Source organism: Lepidochelys kempii, chromosome 3, assembly GCF_965140285.1.
Source record: "Lepidochelys kempii isolate rLepKem1 chromosome 3, rLepKem1.hap1, whole genome shotgun sequence".
In the NCBI taxonomy this organism is placed as follows: Eukaryota; Metazoa; Chordata; order Testudines; family Cheloniidae; genus Lepidochelys; species Lepidochelys kempii.
The window spans coordinates 68,935,745-68,956,803 of record NC_136382.1 but is presented as its reverse complement, the minus strand read 5'-3'; positions in this window follow the sequence as shown (position 1 = coordinate 68,956,803).

The following is a 21,059-nucleotide window of genomic DNA, read 5'->3' as shown; positions in this document are numbered from 1 at the left end:
TTTGCACTTTCCACAGAGTGCAATAACTTCCTGATCACGGCCCAGGAGGTTTTGACTGCACTGTGTCTAATGTTAGTTACATAGCTGGCAACACATGGAATCTCTATCAAAAGATTGCCATCAGTATGCTGTTTCTTCAAACAGAAATTATAGAGTGCCATATTTTTTCTATGCACTGCATATGACTATAAAGAAGGCTAGAGTCTGTCCACCCAGTATATATTGTTAAGAGTAAGGTATTCTAGTCACTGTGTGTGATGATCCTGTTGGATCATATATTGTTTCAAGGGTTTAACGCACCCGAATTTTCCATCTTAGCTCTCCTTGTTGATCCCCAAAGTATCATAGAATCATAGAAATATAGAACAGGAAGGGATCTTCATCAGTCATCTAGTCCAGTCCCCTGCACTGAGGCAGGACCAAGTATTATCTAGACCATCCCTGACAGGGGTTTGGCTAACCTGTTCTTAAAAACCTTCGGTGATGGAGATTCCACAGCCTCCCTAGATAAATTGTTCCAGTGCTTAACCACCCAACAGTTAGGAAGGTTTTCCTAATGTCCAACCGAAAACTCTCTTGCTGCAATTTAAGCCCATTGCTTCTTGTCCTATCCTCAGTGGATAAGGAGAACAATTTATCACCCCTCTCTTTATAACAAACTTTTATATACTTGAAAACTGGCACCATGTTCCCCCTTCTCTTCTTCAGACTAAACAAAACAATTTTTTTAAAATCTTTCCTAATAGGTCATGCTTTCTAGACCTTTAATCATTTTTATTGCTCTCCTCTGGACTTTCTTCAAATTGTCCACATCTTTCCAAAAGTGTGGTGCCCAGCACTGGACACAATATTCCAGTTGAGGCCTAACTAGGGCAGGGTAGAGTGGTAGAATAACTTCTCATGTCTTCCTTACAACACTCCTGCTAATACATCCCAGAATGGTGTTTGCTCTTTTTTCAACAGTATTGTATTGTTGACTCATATTTAGTTTGTCATCCTCTATAATCCCCAGATCCTTTTCTGCTGTACTGTTCCCTAGGCACTCATTTCCAATTTTGTATTTGTGCAATTAGTTATTTCTTCCTAAGTATAGTACTTAATATTTGTCCTTATTGAATTTCATTCTATTTATTTTGGACCATTTATCCAGTTTATCAAGACCATTTTGACTTCTAATCCTGTCCTCCAAAGCGCTTGCTACCCCTTCAGGCTTTGTATCATCCACAGACTTTATAAGTGTACTCTCCAGGTCATTATATAAACTAGGGCTGTCACATGATTAAAAAAATAATCGAGATTCATTGCACTTTTAAACAATAATAGAATACCATTTATTTAAATATTTTTGATGTTTTCTACTTTTCAAATATATAGATTTTGATTATAATACAGGATACAAAGTGTACAATGCTCATTTTATATTTATTTTTATTACGAGTATTTGCAGTGTAAAAAAACAAAAGAAATAGTATTTTTAATTCACTTAATACAAATACTGTAGTGCAATTTCTTTATCATGGAAGTTGAACTCACAATAGTAGAATTATGTACAAAAAACTGCATTCAAAAATAAAACAATGTAAAATTTTAGAGCTTACAAGTCCACTCAGTCCTATTTCTTGTTCAGCTAATTGCTCAGGTAAACAAACTTGTTTGTATTTGCAGGAGATAATGCTGCCTGCTTCTTGTTTACAATGTCACCCTGAAAGTGAGAACAGGCATTCACAGGGCACTGTTGTAGTCGGCGTCACAAGATATTTATGTGCCACATGTGCTAAAGATTAACATGTGTCAACCACCATTCCAGGGGACTTGCATCCATGCTGATGATGGGTTCTGCTCGATAACAATCCAAAGCAGTGCGGACCAATGCATGTTCATTTTCATTATCTGAGTCAGATGCCACCAGCAGAAGGTTGATTTTCTTTTTTCCTGGTTCGGGTTCTGTAGTTTCTGCATCGGAGTGTTGCTCTTTTAAGACTTCTGAAAGCGTGCTCCACACCTCGTCCCTCTCACATTTTGGAAGGCACTTCAGATTCTTAAACCTTGGGTCGAATGCTGTAGCTATCTTTAGAAATCTCACATTGATACCTTCTTTGCGTTTTGTCAGATCAGCTGTGAAAGTGTTCTTAAAATGAACAACATGTGCTGGGTCATCATCCGAGACTGCTATAATATGAAATATATGGCAGAATGAGGGTAAAACACAGAGCAGGAGACATACAATTCTTCCCCAAGGAGTTCAGTCACAAATTTAATTAACACACTATTTTTTTAACGAACATCATCAGCTTGGAAGCATGTCCTCCGGAATGGTGGCTGATACATGAAGGGGCATACGAATGTTTAGCATATCTGGCACGTAAATACCTTGCAGTGTTGCCTACAAAAGTGCCATATGAATGCCTGTTCTCACTTTCTGGTGATTTTGTAAATAAGAAGAAGGCAGCATTATGCCCTGTAAATGTAAACAAACTTGTTTGTCTTAGTGATTGCCTGAAAAAGTAGGACTGAGTGATTCACCAAGTGATTCACCAAGTGATTCACCAAGCCTGACTAAGCTAATCGCCTTTTATGATGAGATTACTGGTTCTGTGGATGAAGGGAAAGCAGTGGATGTATTGTTTCTTGACTTTAGCAAAGCTTTTGACACGGTCTCCCACAGTATTCTTGTCAGCAAGTTAAGGAAGTATGGGCTGGATGAATGCACTATAAGGTGGGTAGAAAGCTGGCTAGATTGTCGGGCTCAACGGGTAGTGATCAATGGCTCCATGTCTCGTTGGCAGCTGGTATCAAGTGGAGTGCCCCAAGGGTCGGTCCTGGGGCCGGTTTTGTTCAATATCTTCATAAATGATCTGGAGGATGGTGTGGATTGCACTCTCAGCAAATTTGCGGATGATACTAAACTGGGAGGAGTGGTAGATACGCTGGAGGGGAGGGATAGGATACAGAAGGACCTAGACAAATTGGAGGATTGGGCCAAAAGAAATCTGATGAGGTTCAATAAGGATAAGTGCAGGGTCCTGCACTTAGGACGGAAGAACCCAATGCACAGCTACAGACTAGGGACCGAATGGCTAGGCAGCAGTTCTGTGGAAAAGGACCTAGGGGTGACAGTGGACGAGAAGCTGGATATGAGTCAGCAGTGTGCCCTTGTTGCCAAAAAGGCCAATGGCATTTTGGGATGTATAAGTAGGGGCCTAGCGAGCAGATTGAGGGACGTGATCGTTCCCCTCTATTCGACATTGGTGAGGCTTCATCTGGAGTACTGTGTCCAGTTTTGGGCCCCACACTTCAAAAAGGATGTGGATAAATTGGAGAGAGTCCAGCGAAGGGCAACAAAAATGATTAGGGGTCTGGAACACATGAGTTATGAGGAGAGGCTGAGGGAGCTGGGATTGTTTAGCCTGCAGAAGAGAAGAATGAGGGGGGATTTGATAGCTGCTTTCAACTACCTGAAAGGGGGTTCCAAAGAGGATGGCTCTAGACTGTTCTCAATGGTAGCAGATGACAGAACGAGGAGTAATGGTCTCAAGTTGCAGTGGGGGAGGTTTAGATTGGATATTAGGAAAAACTTTTTCACTAAGAGGGTGGTGAAACACTGGAATGCGTTACCTAGGGAGGTGGTAGAATCTCCTTCCTTAGAGGTTTTTAAGGTCAGGCTTGACAAAGCCCTGGCTGGGATGATTTAACTGGGAATTGGTCCTGCTTCGAGCAGGGGGTTGGACTAGACGACCTTCTGGGGTCCCTTCCAACCCTGATATTCTATGATTCTATGATTCTATGATTTGTAGGCTCTGAAGTTTTACATTGTTTCATATTTGAGTGCAGTTATGCAACAAAAAAAATCTACATTTGTAAGTTGCACTTTCATAACAATGAGATTTCACTACAGTACTTGTATGAGGTGAATTGAAAAATGCTATTTCTTTTATCATTTTTACAGAGTAAATATTTGTAATCTAAAATAATGTACACTTTTATTTCAATTACAACACAGACTACAATATATATGAAAATGTAAAAAAACATCCAAAATATTTAATAAATTTCAATTGGTATTCTATTGTTTAACAGTGTGATTAAACCTGCAATTAATTTTTAATCGTAATCAATTTTTTTTAGTTAGTCACGTGAGTTAACTATGATTAATCGACAGCCCTAATCTAATCCATTTATGAAGATGTTGAACAGAAACAGACCCATGACAGATCCCTATGGGACCCCATTCGATATGCCCTTCCAACTTGACTGTGAACAATTGTAAACTACTATCTGCACACAGTTTTCCAACCCGTTGTGTACCCGCTTCATAGTATTTTCGGCTAGGCTGTATTTCCCTAGTTTGCTTATGAGAAGGTCATGTGACACATTGTGGGGTACTGATCAGCATTCATGTCTCACTCCCCGTCAGTACCTGGCCCAAGCTGGGGAAGCTAATGATTCAACCAACAGACAAAATTTGGTGATGAATCCTGGTCATGTGCCATCTGAGGCACATTGTGCATATGCTAAGAAAATGTGAGACCGTATCAAAAGCTTTACTGAAGTTGAGATATATCACATCTACTGCTTCCCCCAATCCACAAGGGTTGTTACCCTGTCAAAGAAGGATATTAGATTGGTTTGACATGATTTGTTCTTGACAAATCTATTTTGACTATTATTATCACCTTATTATCTTCTAGATGTTTACAAAATGATTGTTTGATTATTTGCTCCATTATCTTTCTGGGTACTGAAGTTATACTGACTGGTTTATAATTCCCTGGGTTGTTCTTATTCTCCATTTTATAGATAGGCACTGTATTTGCCATTTACCAGTCCTCTGGAATTTCTCCCATCCTCTACAAGTTCTCAAAGATAATGGATAATGGCTCAGAGATCTTTTCAGTCACTTCCTTCAGTATTCCAGGATGTATTTCATGAGGCCCTGCCAATTTGAAGACACCTCACTTGTCTAAGTAATTCTTACCCTATTTTTTCCTATTTCAGCCTCAGCTTCTACTGCATTTACACTGATGTTCACTATGTTAGTTGTCCGATTACTGCTAACCTTTTTGGTGAAAACTGAAACAAAAAAGGCATTCAACACTTTTTCCATTACTTTGTTTTCTGTTATTATTATTGTCTTTTCTTCCTCATTCGGTAATGGGCATACCCTGTCCTTGGTCATCTTGGTAAACTGCTTTCTTGTTACCCTTTACGTCCCTAGCTCATTTAATCTCATTTTGTGCCTGGGCTTTTCTAATTTTGTTCCTACATGCGTGTGTTATTTTTTTATATATGTATATTTAGCCTTAGTCATTTGACCTAGTTTCTACTTTTTTATGACTCTTTTTTTGAGTTTCAGGTAATTGAAGATCTCCTAGTAAAGCCAGTGTGCTCTCTTACCATACTTCCTATCTTTCCTATGCATTGGGATAGTTTGCTTTTGAGTCCTTAACAATCTTTCTTTAAAAACTGCCGACTCTCCTGAACTCTTTTAACCCTTAGACTTGCTTTCTATGGGATCTCACCTGCCAGTTCTCTGAGTTTGCTAAAGTCTGCCATCTTGAAGTCTGTTGTCTTTATTTTGCTATTATCCTTCCTACCATTCTTTAGAATCATGAACCCTACCATTTCGTGATCACCCTCATTCAAGCTGCTTCCAGCTTCCAATTCTCAACCAACTCCTCCCTGTTTGTCAGAATCAAATCTAAAACAGCCTCCCCACAGCTGCTTTCTCCACTTTCTGTAATAAAAAGTTGTTCCCAATGCATTCCAAGAACTCTTTGGATAATTTGTCCCCTGCTGTATTGTTGTCCCTACAGAACTCTGAGTAGTTGAATTCCCCCATCGACACCAAATCCAGTGCTTTGTATAATTTTGTTAATTGTTTTTAAAAAATTTCTGTCCTCTCACCAAGTCCCAAAGGACTTTACAGTCTCACCCCCCACCAAGAGTACTAAGCACCTCACAGAAAACACAAAGGGTATGTTTCATTGCTGTGTAAACTTCTAGGCTCAGGCTTGAGCCCTGGCTCTAGGATCCTGTGAGAGTGGAGGGTCCCAGCGTTTGGGCTCCAGCCCAAGCCTCCCAGCCCCACAAGCCCAAGTAGGCTGGCATGGGCCAGCTGGGGACTTTGCTGTGTAGACATGCCCACAGAGGAAAGTACTTGCTTTGGGGAGATTACAGTCTAAGGGGCAGATTGTCAGGTCCGGCTCTAGGCACCAGCAAAGCAAGCACGTGCTTGGGGCGGCACATTTCCAGGAGCGGCGTTCCAGCCATCCTTTTTTTTTCGGGGCAGTTGCGCTCTCGGAGCTGCACCACTTAGACAGGGCGAGGGTGCCGCGCCCCCGGCCACAGCGGGAAGGGGAAGTCCCGGCCCCGGGATGCTGAGCTGCCAGGGCTCAGCCGCCACCTGGGGAGGAGAGGGCGCGTCCTGTCAGGGAGCCGGGGCTGCGCTGCCTCATCTGCACACTGGCTGCTGCGCTGCCTTGTGCCACCCCTTATATCGGGGCTTCTCTGCGCGGCCGGGCGGGGGAGGGGGGAAAGCCCCTGCAGGCGCTGGGAGAAGGTGACATCACTGCCTCCACTTCCAGTGCCGCCTGCGAGCCCCAGCCCCACCTGAGCTTGGGGCGGCAAATTTTTTGCTTGGGGAGGCAAAAAACCAAGAGCTGGCCCTGCAGATTGTGAAAGGCCTTTGGGTAAGTGGGGAGGAAGGCAGCAATGACTCTTCCTCTCCACCTTTATGCAGTGCAGCCCCTGTAAAGCAGAGCCACAGTTGCAGTTTGGGGATTGCATGGGGCATATAGCACTCCACAGGCAACAGGACTGTGGCCCTGTCCTAGCTTGACACTGGCCCGGGGAGCTGCCCCACTGTCATGAGGGAAGCAGGCTGCATTATCCCCAAGAATGGTGCAACCTAAGCAGTTCCTGATGTGTACCATGGAACTTGGGAAGAGCTTGTGTCCCATAGCTTGATCCCTCCCCTCATGTCAATGCAGCTTTGCAATATGCCCTGCACAGACCAGTCCCTTAAAGGCATGATCTAGCCCTAAATGATGGAGATGACAGACAGCCCTGAGGGCACGACGTCCACCAGGAAGTGAGAAGGGCGGAAGAAGGACACAAGTTACAGAAATATGACGCAGTTACCCCAAATCAGACATATGCTTGTCTATGTGGCTCAACTTTTTTTCCTATGTGTAAAACAAAATGTTAGGCAGCTGGTGTGCTGTGACAGCTGCTTATCATGCTTGCCATAATCATCTCATTGTTACTTTGTGCTCCCCTTCCCCCCATCTGTTTATTTAATCCACTTGTTGCTTCTCATTTTACCCTATAAACTCTTCAGCCTGGGGCCCGTCTTTCGTTGGAAATTTATTCAGTACCTAGCGCTGGGACCTTCAGGTGCTACTGCAATACAAGTAATACGTAATAATCAAGCTGATATTTCTGTAAGCCATTTTGCAAGAGCTTAGGGGATTTATTTGAATGAAGCAAGGGTGGGCACTCGATGGATAGCTTTTGCAAGATCATTTGAAGCATACTGGGCATCAGAGAGATTTGTGGGAATAAGAGCTGGAAGAGGAATCAAGGCTAATGTCATTGGTGGACATATCCTATTATGACCCCCATGAGCAGGTACTAAGGTACCATTTCACCACCTCCCATTGCAATATGCACATTAAAGGGGAAAATGTAGTAGTCAAAAATTCTTTATGATGTTTTTGCATGTATTTTTTTTATGTTAAGTGTCCATATATTCAGAATAGGGCTTTGGATAATTTACAAACCTTAAATTTGTAGAGACTTTCATCTGCTTCAGCCTGTACTGTGCCAACTCAATGGGCAGATTGTTTGAAGTTGGAGTTGTTAGGGAGAAGAATCATATTTTAAAATGTCACATTTCAGAAAAATAATGCCTCCTTGCCTCCAGCCTGAGCCAGGTTTTCCAGAGTTTACAACCAACAATAATACAGGAGAGTAGTGTTTTTCTGAAAATATCTCTGCATAAGGCACTGACTCCAAATGATCTACCTATCTCTATGGCACAACTCAGATTATTGCAGTTGATTTTGCCACAGCCACTACAGGTGGAGTTTCCTATTTAATCCTAAACCTCAAACTGTCTCTACATTGCAGCTAAAATGAACAGAGCAGGAAGTGAATACTGTAGACAGATATTGAAGATGAAAATAGAAGGTCTTTATTCTAGTACAGTGATTCCCAAACGTGTTCCACCACTTGATCAGGGAAAGCCCCTGGCAGGCCGGGCCGGTTTGTTTACCTACCGTGTCCGCAGGTTCGGCCGATCACGGCTCCCACTGGCTGCGGTTCGCCACTCCAGGCCAATGGGGGCTGCGGGAAGGGTGGCCAGCACGTCCCTCGGCCCGCGCCGCTTCCAGAAGCTCCCATTGGCCTGGAGCGGCGAACTGCGGCCAGTGGGAGCCGTGATAGGCCGAACCTGCGGACATGGCAGGTAAACAAACCGGGCTGGCCCACCAGGGGCTTTCCCTGCACAAGCGGTGGAACAAGTTTGGGAACCACTGTTCTAGTATAATGAATGTAGAAAATTTTAAATCAAAGCCTTTGTTTTCAGTTACTTTTACCTACAAAAAGTATGTATTAAAAGAACATGCTCTTAATGAATTTGACCTTGACGAGGATTCCTCACAGTGCAAAAGAGGCTTACAGAAAGGATACCACAATACCAATAAATAACAATACTTTGTGCTTCTGTGGCACTTTCCACCCATGGACCTCAAAGTACTTTATAAACATAAATTCATTTATCTTTGCAGCACCTCGGTGAAGGAGAGAAGGATTATCCATATTTTACAGATGAGGAAACTAAGATACACAGAGCTTATACAGGAGATAAGGATTGACTCTATATTTTTAACCTTAGTTCTATGCTTTAGCTGCATGGCCATAAATTTCTACCAGGACTCAGCTCTGTCATATATCACCCTTTACAGAAAAGACCTGATCTTACATGACAGAGTCTGAGAATGGATAGTCAGACTCTTTACCACTGCAATTTTCTACCTTTATATGGAACTTGTGGATGTTACTCAGTTTGCCCATACCAATGTCATAATTGTTTCCACACTAATACATATTTTTAAAGCGGGTGGTGATGCAGAGGTTCACAAAGGACAAAACTCAAATCTGAGAGCATCTGCTTCTGCACTAATTACTAGGGCAATACTCCTGTTAAGCTCATTGCCCCTTTGTTGAGTTCAGTGGAAGACTCACCTGAGCCAGGAAACCAGGCTAGGCCTCTAAAGTGCATAAAGAAACTATAATAGTGTGGGAGTTCTATTAAGTGTTTATTTTGTCACTTGTTCAGGAGGACCTGTCTCATTCATTCATGTCTCCACCACTTGTAACTGGAGAAGTCACCCCAAATTTATGGCAATAGAAGTTTGGTTCCACCACACCTCTTCATATAGTCTTTTATTTTACCCATCTGTTGCCGTACATGGTCAAATTAGCTGAGACTGGGTCATGAAAAATCATGGAGCAGGTCCTCAAGGAATCAATTCTGAAGCACTTAGAGGAGAGGAAAGTGATCAGGAACAGTCAGCATGGATTCACCAAGGGCAAGTCATGCCTGACTAATCTAATTGCCTTCTATGACGAGATAACTGGCTCTGTGGATGAGGGGAAAGCAGTAGACATGTTGTTCCTTGACTTTAGCAAAGCTTTTGACACTGTCTCCCACGGTATTCTTGCCAGTAAGTTAAAGAAGTATGGGCTGGGTGAATGGATTATAAGGTGGATAGAAAGCTGGCTAGATTTTCGGGCTCAACAGGTAGTGATCAATGGCTCCATGTCTAGTTGGCAGCCGGTATCAAGCGGAGTCGGTCCTGGGGGCCGGTTTTGTTCAATATCTTCATTAATGATCTGGAGGATGATGTGGATTGCACCCTCAGCAAGTTTGCAGATGACACTAAACTGGGAGGAGAGGTAGATACACTGGAGGGTAGGGATAGGATACAGAGGGCCCTAGACAAAGAAATGTGATGAGGTTCAACAAGGACAAATGCAGAGTCCTGCACTTAGGATGGAAGAATCCCATGCACTGCTACAGACTAGGGACCGAATGGCTAGGCAGCAGTTCTGCAGAAAAGGACCTAGGGGTTACAGTGGATGAGAAGCTGGATATGAGTCAACAGTGTGCCCTTGTTGCCAAGAAGGCCAATGGCATTTTGGCCTGTATAGGTAGGGGTATTGCCAGCAGATTGAGGGGCGTGATCGTTCCCCTCTATTCAACATTGGTGAGGCCTCATCTGGAGTACTGTGTTCAGTTTTGGGCCCCACACTACAAGAAGGAAATGTGGAAAAATTGGAAAGAGTCCAGCGGAGGGCAACAAAAATTATTAGGGGACTGGAACACATGACTTATGATGAGAGGCTGAGGGGACTGGGATTGTTTAGTCTGCAGAAGAGAAGAATGAGGGGGGATTTAATAGCTGCTTTCAACTACCTGAAAGGGGGTTCCAAAGAGGATGGATCTAGACTGTTCTCAGTGGTAGCAGATGACAGAACGAGGAGTAATGGTCTCAAGTTGCAGTGGGGGAGGTTTGGAAAGGTTGGGAGGGTATTAGGAAAAAAATTTTCACTAAGAGGGTGGTGAAGCATTGGAATGCGTTACCTAGGGAGGTGGTGGAATCTCCTTCCTTAGAGGTTTTTAAGGTCAGGCTGGACTAAGCCCTGGCTGGGGTGATTTAGTTGGGGATTGATCCTGCTTTGAGCAGGGGGTTGGACTAGATGACCTCCTGAGGTCCCTTCTAACCCTGATATTCTATGATTCTATGAAATACCTTAATACTATGAAATACCATAATGGTCAATTGTTTTGAGTCCTAACAAGGATTGACCAATTAGCAACTTCCTGATACAGGGTCTTACAAAACAGAGAAGTCTAATACAGAGTAATTCTGATGCTGCAGCTCATTTTGGGGCTTTTCTGCAGCTTTTTGGCTTCTCAGCTATACTGCAGAAAACAAGAATTGTGGAAGGAAATTGAAGCAAAAACTGAAGTAAATAAAAACCTTCTGCTTCCTTATTTTATTGTTCAATCGAACATGCTCATTGCACAGATTCCAGCTGCAGCAGGAGATGTGCCCAACAAGATTTGGCAAAAATGGCTTTTAAAAGTGACTGTGAGGAAGGGAGAAAGTAAAAACTGAGGCAAGTTTAAACCAACATTCCATTTATCCAAGATGGCTTCTGTTGTCACTGCTGTAACTGCTGTTGAGTGAGAAGGTTATGTGACCCTGTGAGCTAGAGCCAAGAGGTAGGAGTAGAAAGTACCTTAAGGTGCAGCAGATTTAGAGGGAAAGGACATTTTAAAGTGTTTACTAAAACATTTTTAGCCCATCTTCATCCCTAGTGTAACTCCATTGACTTTTAATATAACAAAACCGCTAAATCTAAATATTGTGGTTTAGGCAACATTAGATTATGATGTATGTTTGTTTTCCTGTGTACTGCACCTTTGATTTCTAAGAACTCTCCCTGCATGCAGGTGCAGTTTATCTGACATTTTCTTCTCAGAGTTGTTTTTAGCCTCTTACGGAGGAGCCTTGAGAACATTGTGCTCTCCCATGGAGACTTTAATGTTGTTGTTTCTTGTTGTTTTTTCTTAACATAAAATAACATCCATTTTCAAATATATATTTTGCAGTGTCCCCTAAATGAAGTGAATTTGTCAAACGAACAAACTTAGCAAAACTTAATATTTTACAATGGAATCTCAACATATGTTCTCAAGATCACATGCCAAAACAGTCACTGTGTGATCTCCCCACTTATTGTCTGTCATTCTCTCGTTACAGTAAGTCTGATGTTAGGTCCCAATCCTGTCATCTGGCCTGTTTGGGCAGACTCCAGTACTTGTGCAGAACCCCACTGAAATTAATGGAGCTCCGGAAAGGTAGAGGGGTCTGTCCCCATAGATCTGATTTCAGGACTGGAACCTTAAACTTTAAGCTCTTTGTGACAGGGACCCAGATTTTTTAACATATTTTTGCAAAGCACCTAGCATGCTTTCAGCTGCTATAAAGCTAGATGAATTTTCAGGCCTGCAAGTGCAATTCAATTTCCATTTCAAAGCAGGTGAAATAATAAATATCCAAGCAAGGAAAGTGACTTCATAACCAAAGCATTTTATTAAATGAACACTTACACACAATTTTTAAGGGAGCTGCCCTTCATGTAGAAACTAGTGGAACTGTAATTAACTAAATAAGTGTGCTGGGGCAGAGGGTGTGATAAGAGAGAAATGGTCATGTATGCCTGAAAGCATTAGCCTGCTTTGACCATACAAAGGAAATAAACTCTTGTAATTGTAATAAAGGCAGATATGGCAGAGAAGCATCAGCTGAAGTCAAAGAAATACCCCAACTCCGAAGCTTGAGGGCCAGATTGTGGTCCTGTCTGTATGCTGGCACAAGACAATAGAGGGGAGCAACAGCTGCTCCTTACTCCTTTGTGCCAGTACATAGCACCACCTCCTGCACGCAGGAGGAAGCAGTCTCTGCAAAGCCGCTGTGCTCCAAGCCCCACTGCCCCTCTGGTGGGAAGGGATGGATGGAGGTGGGAACTCGGCAGAGCCTTGACGCTACCCACTCAATGCACAGAGTGCCACAGCTATGCCAGTGCACCAAGAAGGGAATGTTGCAGTGGGTATAAACCTGTCACAGGTTACTTACTCCCCAGAGCAGCAGGGAGACAGGGAGGCAGATTTCTGCTTGAGGAGTCACAGTCTCCCTCGCATGCTGCTCCAAGGGCAGCACAACAAGGCATTGTTCCTTACTCTGGGCAAACTGACTTAGCACTTAAGCAATATGTTTTTTATTTTATAATAATTATTGTTCTTGTTTACTATTGATATTACAGTAGCCCCCAAAGGCCCCAATCGCAGCTAAGGGCTCATTGTGCTGGGTGCTGTACAAACACATCTGAAGAGAAGGTCCCTTCTCTAAACAGCTATATTAGGTGGTTTGAGCTGAGAATATGTCATTCTCTTTCAAAACTATAACTGTTTTCCTTGGTTGGCACTGCATATGTACATGGCAGAGACAGATATATATTGTTCCTGTTTAAAAATTGACACGGAGAGTTGTTTTTATGTATAAAAGGAACAAAGAACATGTGAACAAAAATCGAGACAGAAAACAAATCTGTATATTTCTATAACAGAACCAATCTACCTTAGGGTTGCCTGAGCAGAGTTACCCTTTTCCCCCCATACCAACGAATGATCTATATGTATGTTGTGCGGAAGTTTGAAATATGACCGTGTGCCTATTTCCAGCAAATGAAACATTCACAGCACCCACAGTCATTTGGAGACATTCCTGACTTTGATGCTTCTGTACATGAAGCATGGTTTACAGAATCAGGAAAAAGCTTTGTCATCCTGTTTATCCATCCCTTCCCTTCACTACACAGTTGTTTTTGTTTATTTATTTTTGGAAGCTCCTTTTTTTTACACTTTGCTGTGCATATTTATGATGAAAAGATGATCTACATCCTCATTACTGTTCTGGTGCTCAATGATGAAAAAACATGTTAACAAAGGAAGTGCTTTTCAGTCAGCTCATAATGTTCCCTGCTGCTCAGCTAGGACTCTAAAGAGTATGGTTTAATGAACGAAGGTGAGAAGGTGAAAAAAACTAATGAGGTTGTTCCTCTGTATTGAAAGATCACTTAGGAGAGGCAGTGATTTCCTTTGTGTTAGAAAAATGTAAAAATAAGGTTCAAAAGCAGCATCCCCAAGGTCAAAGAGGCCCCTCCTCTATAACAAAGCACACTCACTCCCCTCTATGGTAACCAGCATTTTCCACCTGGAGCAGATTTTCGGGGCTTTAATTTTCTGATGGTTGACTGAAAAGAAACCTTGTTTGCCTTAACCAATCTTGAGCTCCCAAGAAACGTACAAAAATGCTGCGTGAAGTGCTCTAAGCTGCATGCATCATTAATGGAGCAGCTCATGAACTCATAGCTGGAACTGAAGTCATCTGCTCAAAGATTCAAACTCTGGAGAACAAGCTAGTCCAAAATTGTGAGCTTTAGCTCACAAGGCTACTGCCCTTCGACTTGTGATGAGTCTATACCAAGCCACATTCAGCAAGCAGACAATGCAAAAAGGTTCACAGCCCAGAGCCAATTAGAGCTGCTGACACCAGAAGGTAATGCTCACAATTGGATCACTGTGTCACCATTTCGTATTGAACACCGTATTTTTTTCCAGTGTGTTTGAGCTGAGACTTGCGCATCAGAGAGAAAATCAGAAAGGAAGAGGGAGGGGAGTGTGGATTGAGCCCCACAAGAACATGTCTAAGAGGTCTTCCCTAAGCATCAGCAAGCATGTGACAGAGAAAGACTTCAATTAAGATATTCCTAGTCCCAGAACCTTGGCAATCTTTTGAATTTAAAAGTGGGGTTTCCCCATCCCAACCTCTCACCACTCTGCCAGCTCTTCTCTTTTCTGCAGCCTTTGGTGGGAGATGGGGGAAAGGAAGGTAACAAGACACAATATCACCTCCCTCAGAGCCAAAGAAGAACCTTGTTAGCACCCTGCAGTACCACCCACAGCAGAATAGTCAAAACATCTGAAAATATCAATAAAGCAGAAGATTAATCTCAAATACATTCTATCCGGTATGGTTATTAACACTCCTGTCAGGAATACATTGAGATTTTTCTTAAAATATTCTGAGGTAAATGTGCTCCATGGCTCTCTCATCTTCTTAATTTCACAGAGTGCATAACCCAAATTGCACAGAACAGTGGCTAAATTGGTTCATCATCACTCAACTCCAATCTAAAAGGACAAAGCTGGAAGAAACTGGAGAGAATGACATTTGGGGGAACTGGATAGCTTCAGGGGTTAGTTAATGATGGGTTAGAGGCTTTAATGCTGGCATCACTGGTTTTAATTTGGTTTAGATCCATAGTTACAGAAAGTCATTAATATATGATAGCCGTTTGTTCTTCTGTGTGAAATGAGTTGGCGGTCTCAGTCTTGCCCTAGTAGACATATATTCACATTATAAAAATCGCCAGCATAATTAGCATCCTTATCGGCCATCTGAGTTGAGAAGCCAAGAATGGACTAGATATGCAGACTGAACTGCCATCTCGCCCACAGATCAGGACTGAGGCATATTGGTGGGTTGGGGTGATGTGGGGGAACTTTCAGTGCCTGTACTAATTATGTGGCTAGTAACTATCAGTTGTCAGAGCTGTCAATCCAGCATCATTCGCAAGGATTAAATTAATGTAGCGGTTAAAGGAAAGGAGAAAATAGCATTACTTGTACAATGTAACGATCCCTTATTTACCAGTTTTTTGTGGCCACTACAAAATTTTACCATAAATATTTCAAAAACATTTGGATAAATGTGCAGATAGCTAATCGGGGGAGTTTCTGGATAACTAACCCACATGCAGGTATTCTGTCTTTTCAGGGGGTTTTATTCACTTGATGGCAGTAAAGCTACTTCTGGACAATAACAGTTTTGATTGGGTTTTTATTGTTGTTATGTTTTAGTGCCTCAAGGCCCTCTGCAAGATTGCCCCATTGTGCTATGTGCTATACAAACTATTAGTAAGAGACAGTTCCTGTGCTGAGGATCTTACAATTTAAGTAGACAACACAAATAAAGGATGCTAGAAAGGAAGCGTTATTATCCTAATTTTACAGATGGGGACCTGAGGCACAGATTGGTTAATGGCCTGATTGTCAGCGGTGCTGAGTATCTGGAGCTCCCTTTGAAGTCAGGGAGAATTCTGGGTTCTCAACACCTCTGAAAATAAGTCTATAACTTCTTCCCGAAGGTCAGACACAAAGTCTGGGGCAAAGCCCTGAACTGAATTCAGATAGCGTCAGTCCCAGTTCTGTGTCTAGACCACAAGACCATCCTTGTCTGTTTGATCAATTGCTGAGAAAATATAGAATATCCAAAGATTCTTGTTACCTTAAAACTGCTCTCTCCCTGTGTTTTGCTATGGCAGTTGAACAGCCAAGGTGCTCAAGCTAACAGCTGTCTGGTTTAGGAGGAGAGGGATAGTCCACGGAATTTTGAGAGTAGGGGGTCTAATTTTTGGAACTCCTTCCCCATCTTAGTCTTGTGGATCTCATATCTGCTGACCTTCAGAGTACGCAGAGACAGAATTTTATTTATGATGGAGATTCCCTTTGTGACTACTGATTCACATAACCTAATTCTTGTATATGTTTTTATTAAATAAGGCATCTAGAGTACTAGGTAGATGCATCTAATCAATCTAAATAGATAAATAACACTTGACCATTGGGATAGCAAAATTCATAAAGAAATGGGGGGAATGTAGTTTTCAACTGGAGCCACAGATACCAAATTTCAGTGAAAAAATGATGACTGTGAGAGCAACTATTGGTGGAGTTTTGTGATGTAGAAAGAATTTAGTCTCAGCTCACTTATTCCAACCAGAGGTAAGAAGTGCTGTGCGGGGGGCAGATTGGCATGATTCATGAAGAAATGTATAAAATTCCAGTTGGAGACCCAGTATTAGGACTAGGAGCAAGTGTGTGAGAGAGATACTATCCACAGGAGTGCATTGTAAATATCTGGAGGGACGAAGTAATTGCCATTCCCCTCCATGTCTGTGTCTACACTAGGTTTTTTTCTCTTAAATGTCTCACCATTGATGCTGTTGGTTTTAACACCAATGGTGGCAAAGAGGAAAGTGCTCGTTAAGACAAGGCTCTAGGTATCCACCATTTTAAGCACTTTGTCATCTAACCTTACTCTGAGAAGGTCTACACCGTGGGTTCTCTAATTGGGACCTAAAAGTGTTCTACTGGGAACAGGTGTCATGAGGTCATCACTACCCAGCCCTCACCATGTTATTAATGAAAAGGGAGTCCTGGGAAAGGATGGTCCCAGTATGGAAAAGGTTGAGAACCACAGGTTTATGCAGCATGGTGCTTACCATTGGTTACCAATGTCTGTTCTTCTATAAGGTTTTTGCCATTGTTACCACTAATGAACTAAGCTGGTGGTAGCCACATTGAGAGATTTTAAGAAAATAATTCCTAGTGTAGACATGGCCAATGAGAGCATATTTCTAAACTGAAACATCCTCTCTTGTTATCAGAGTTTAGAAGTGAAGAAAGAAGAATTATCCTGCAATTGCAGTAAGTCCCAGTTCAGGTTGGGGATCTTTTACATGCTGTGAACATGAAGGAGGAATAAGCAGTTGAAATAACGCATGTCCTTAAACTCACTCTGTGGGCTGGTTCTTGTCTATTGACATCCACTGAATGTGATTTACCTTAGGAGAGGAGATGCTTTTGGAAGGTAAGTATAAACTAGGTTCACCAGGGGAAGGAGACTAAAGCCCTGAGGTAAGTGGGGAAGTGGGATACCAGGAGGAAGCACGAGCACGAGAGCACAAGAGGGGTGGGCTCCTGCCTCATACTGAGAAAGAGGGATGATCAGCGAGTTATCTCAGGTGCCTATACATAAATGCAAGAAGCCTGGGAAACAGGCAGGGAGAACTGGAAGTCCTGGTACAGTCAAGGAATTATGATGTGATTGGAATAACAGAGACTTGGTGGGATAACTCACATGACTGGAGTACTGTCATGGATGGATATAAACTGTTCAGGAAGGACAGGCAGGGCAGAAAAGGTGGGGGAGTTGCACTGTATGTAAGAGAGCAGTATGACTGCTCAGAGCTCCGGTATGAAACTGCAGAAAAACCTGAGAGTCTCTAGATTAAGTTTAGAAGTGTGAGCAACAAGGGTGATGTTGTGGTGGGAGTCTGCTATAGACCACCACACCAGGGGTGTGAGGTGGATGAGGCTTTCTTCCGGCAACTAACGGCAGTTACTAGATTGCAGGCCCTGGTTCTTATGGGAGATTTCAATCACCCTGATATCTGCTGGGAGAGCAATACAGCGGTGCACAGACAATCCAAGAAGTTTTTGGAAAGTGTAGGGGACAATTTCCTGATGCCAGTGCTGGCGGAACCAACTAGGGGCAGAGCTCTTCTTGACCTGCTGCTCCCAAACCGGGAAGAATTAGTAGGGGAAGCAAAAGTGGATGGGAACCTGGGAGGCAGTGACCATGAGATGGTTGAGTTCAGGATCCTGACACAAGGAAGAAAGGAGAGCAGCAGGATATGGACCCTGGACTTCAGAAAAGAAGACTTTGATTCCCTCAGGGAACTGATGGGCAGGATCCCCTGGGAGAATAACATGAGGGTGAAAGGAGTCCAGGAGAGCTGGCTGTATTTTAAAGAATCCTTATTGAGGTTACATGAACAAACCATCCCGATGTATAGAAAGAATAGTAAATATGGCAGGCAACCAGATTGGCTTAACAGTGAAATCCTTGCTGATCTTAAACACGAAAAAGAAGCTTACAAGAAGTGGAAGATTGCACAAACGACCAGGGAAGAGTATAAAAATATTGCTTGGGCATGCAGGAGTGAAATCAGGAGTTGCAGCTAGCAAGAGATGTTAAGAGTAACAAGAAGGGTTTCTTCAGGTATGTTAGCAACAAGAAGGAAGTCAAGAAAAGTGTGGGCCCCGTACTGAATGAGGGAGGCAACCTAGTGACAGAGGATGTGGAAAAAGCTAATGTACTCAATGCTTTTTTTGCCTCTGTCTTCACGAACAAGGTCAGCTCCCAGACTACTGCACTGGGCAGCACAGCATGGGGAGGAGGTGACCAGCCCTCAGTGGAGAAAGAAGTGGTTCGGGACTATTTAGAAAAGCTGGAGAAGCACAAGTCCATGGGGCTGGATGCGCTGCATCTGAGAGTGCTAAAGGAATTGGTGGATGTGATTGCAGAGCCATTGGCCATTATCTTTGAAAACTCATGGAGATTGGGGGAGGTCGCAGATGACTGGAAAAAGGCTAATGTAGTGCCCATCTTTAAAAAAGGGAAGAAGGAGGATCCGGGGAACTACAGGCCAGTCAGCCTCACCTCAGTCCCTGGAAAAATCTTGGAGCAGGTCCTCAAGGAATCAAATCTGAAGCACTTAGAGGAGAGGAAAGTGATCAGGAACAGTCAGTATGGATTCACCAAGGGCAAGTCATGCCTGACTAATCTAATTGCCTTCTATGACAAGATAACTGGCTCTGTGGATGAGGGGAAAGCAGTGGATATGTTATTCCTTGCCTTTAGTTAAGTTTTTGATATGGTCTCCCACAGTATTCTTGCCAGCAAGTTAAAGAAGTATGGGCTGGATGAATGGACTATAAGGTGGATAGAAAGCTGGCTAGATTGTCGGGCTCAACGGGTAGTGATCAATGGCTCCATGTCTAGTTGGCAGCTGGTATCAAGTGGAGTGCCCCAAAGGTCGGTCCTGGGGCTGGTTTTGTTCAATATCTTCATAAATGATCTGGAGGATGGTGTGGATTGCACCCTCAGCAAGTTTGCAGATGACACTAAACTGGGAGGAGAGGTAGATACACTGGAGGGTAGGGATAGGATACAGAGGGCCCTAGACAAATTAGAGGATTGGGCCAAAAGAAATCTGATGAGGTTCAACAAGGACAAGTGCAGAATCCTGCACTTAGGATGGAAGAATCCCATGCACCACAACAGACTAGGGACCGAATGGCTAGGCAGCAGTTCTGCAGAAAAGGACCTAGGGGTGTCAGTGGATGAGAAGCTGGATATGAGTTAACAGTGTGCCCTTGTTGCCAAGAAGTCCAATGGCATTTTGGCCTGTATAGGTAGGGGCATTGCCAGCAGATCGAGGGACATGATCATTCCCCTCTATTCGACATTGGTGAGGCCTCATCTGGAGTACTGTGTCCAGTTTTGAGCCCCACACTACAAGAAGGATGTGGAAAAATTGCAAAGCGTCCAGCGGAGAGCAACAAAAATGATTAGGGAACTGGAACACATGACTTATGATGAGAGGCTGAGGGAACTGGGATTGTTTAGTCTACAGAAGAGAAGAATGAGGGGGGATTTGATAGCTGCTTTCAACTACCTGAAAGGGGGTTCCAAAGAGGATGGATCTAGACTGTTCTCACTTGTAGCTGATGACAGAACGAGGAGTAATGGTCTCAAGTTGCAGTGGGGGAGGTTTAGGTTGGATATTAGGAAAAACTTTTTCACTAGGAGGGTGGTGAAACACTGGAATGCGTTACCTAGGGAGGTGGTGGAATCTCCTTCCTTAGAGATTTTTAAGGTCAGGCTTGACTAAGCCCTGGCTGGGATGACTTAGTTGGGGATTGGTCCTGCTTTGAGCAGGGGGTTGGACTAGATGACCTCCTGAGGTCCCTTCCAACCCTGATATTCTATGATTCTATGATAACCCAACCAGTTTAAATTAAAACCCTAAACCACAAACATCTCTTAGAAAAGGAATCAAATAAAAATGTTAAATTCCCTTAGAAAGACAAGTTAGTACTTTCTGAAAAGTAAAGCCACAGAAGAACCTGCTCTGATTTACTGTGGTGTTAAACAAGTTTCCTTTCCACACACCAGCATTTAAGAATAAGCAAATAGACTGTCTTTCCTCAGAAACGCTTGTTGGGCACAAATGAGTTAGCCCTCCCTCCTCTTTTTTCCTCTAAGAGTAACGATGCTACTTTTAAAATTCTATGCCTCTTTCTTGTGAATTTAATTATTATAATCAGAAATAGCCCTGTGGACAAGAAATAGATGTAGTAAGTCATGGTTTAGCAGGCTTTGCATGGGACTGGGAGCCAGAAAGTCTTGAATGCTAATCCTGGTTCTGATTCTGACACTGGCTTGCTCTGTGGTCTTGGACAGACCCACATTTTCAAAAGTGACTAATGATTTGGAGAACCTCAGAGTGCCCAACTTGAGGCACTTTAAAAAGGGCTGGTTTTCGGAAGGCAGATACTCAGCACTTTCTGAAAATCAGGCCACTTTGAAGTGTGTCAAGTTTAGCAGCCAAAAACTTAGATTCCTGCAAATCTCTAGTCACTTTTGGAGATTCATGTGTTATCCTCTCTGCCTCTGTTTCTCTATCTGTAAAATGGGGAGAATAATACCTTCTTCACAGGTGTGTTCTTTGGA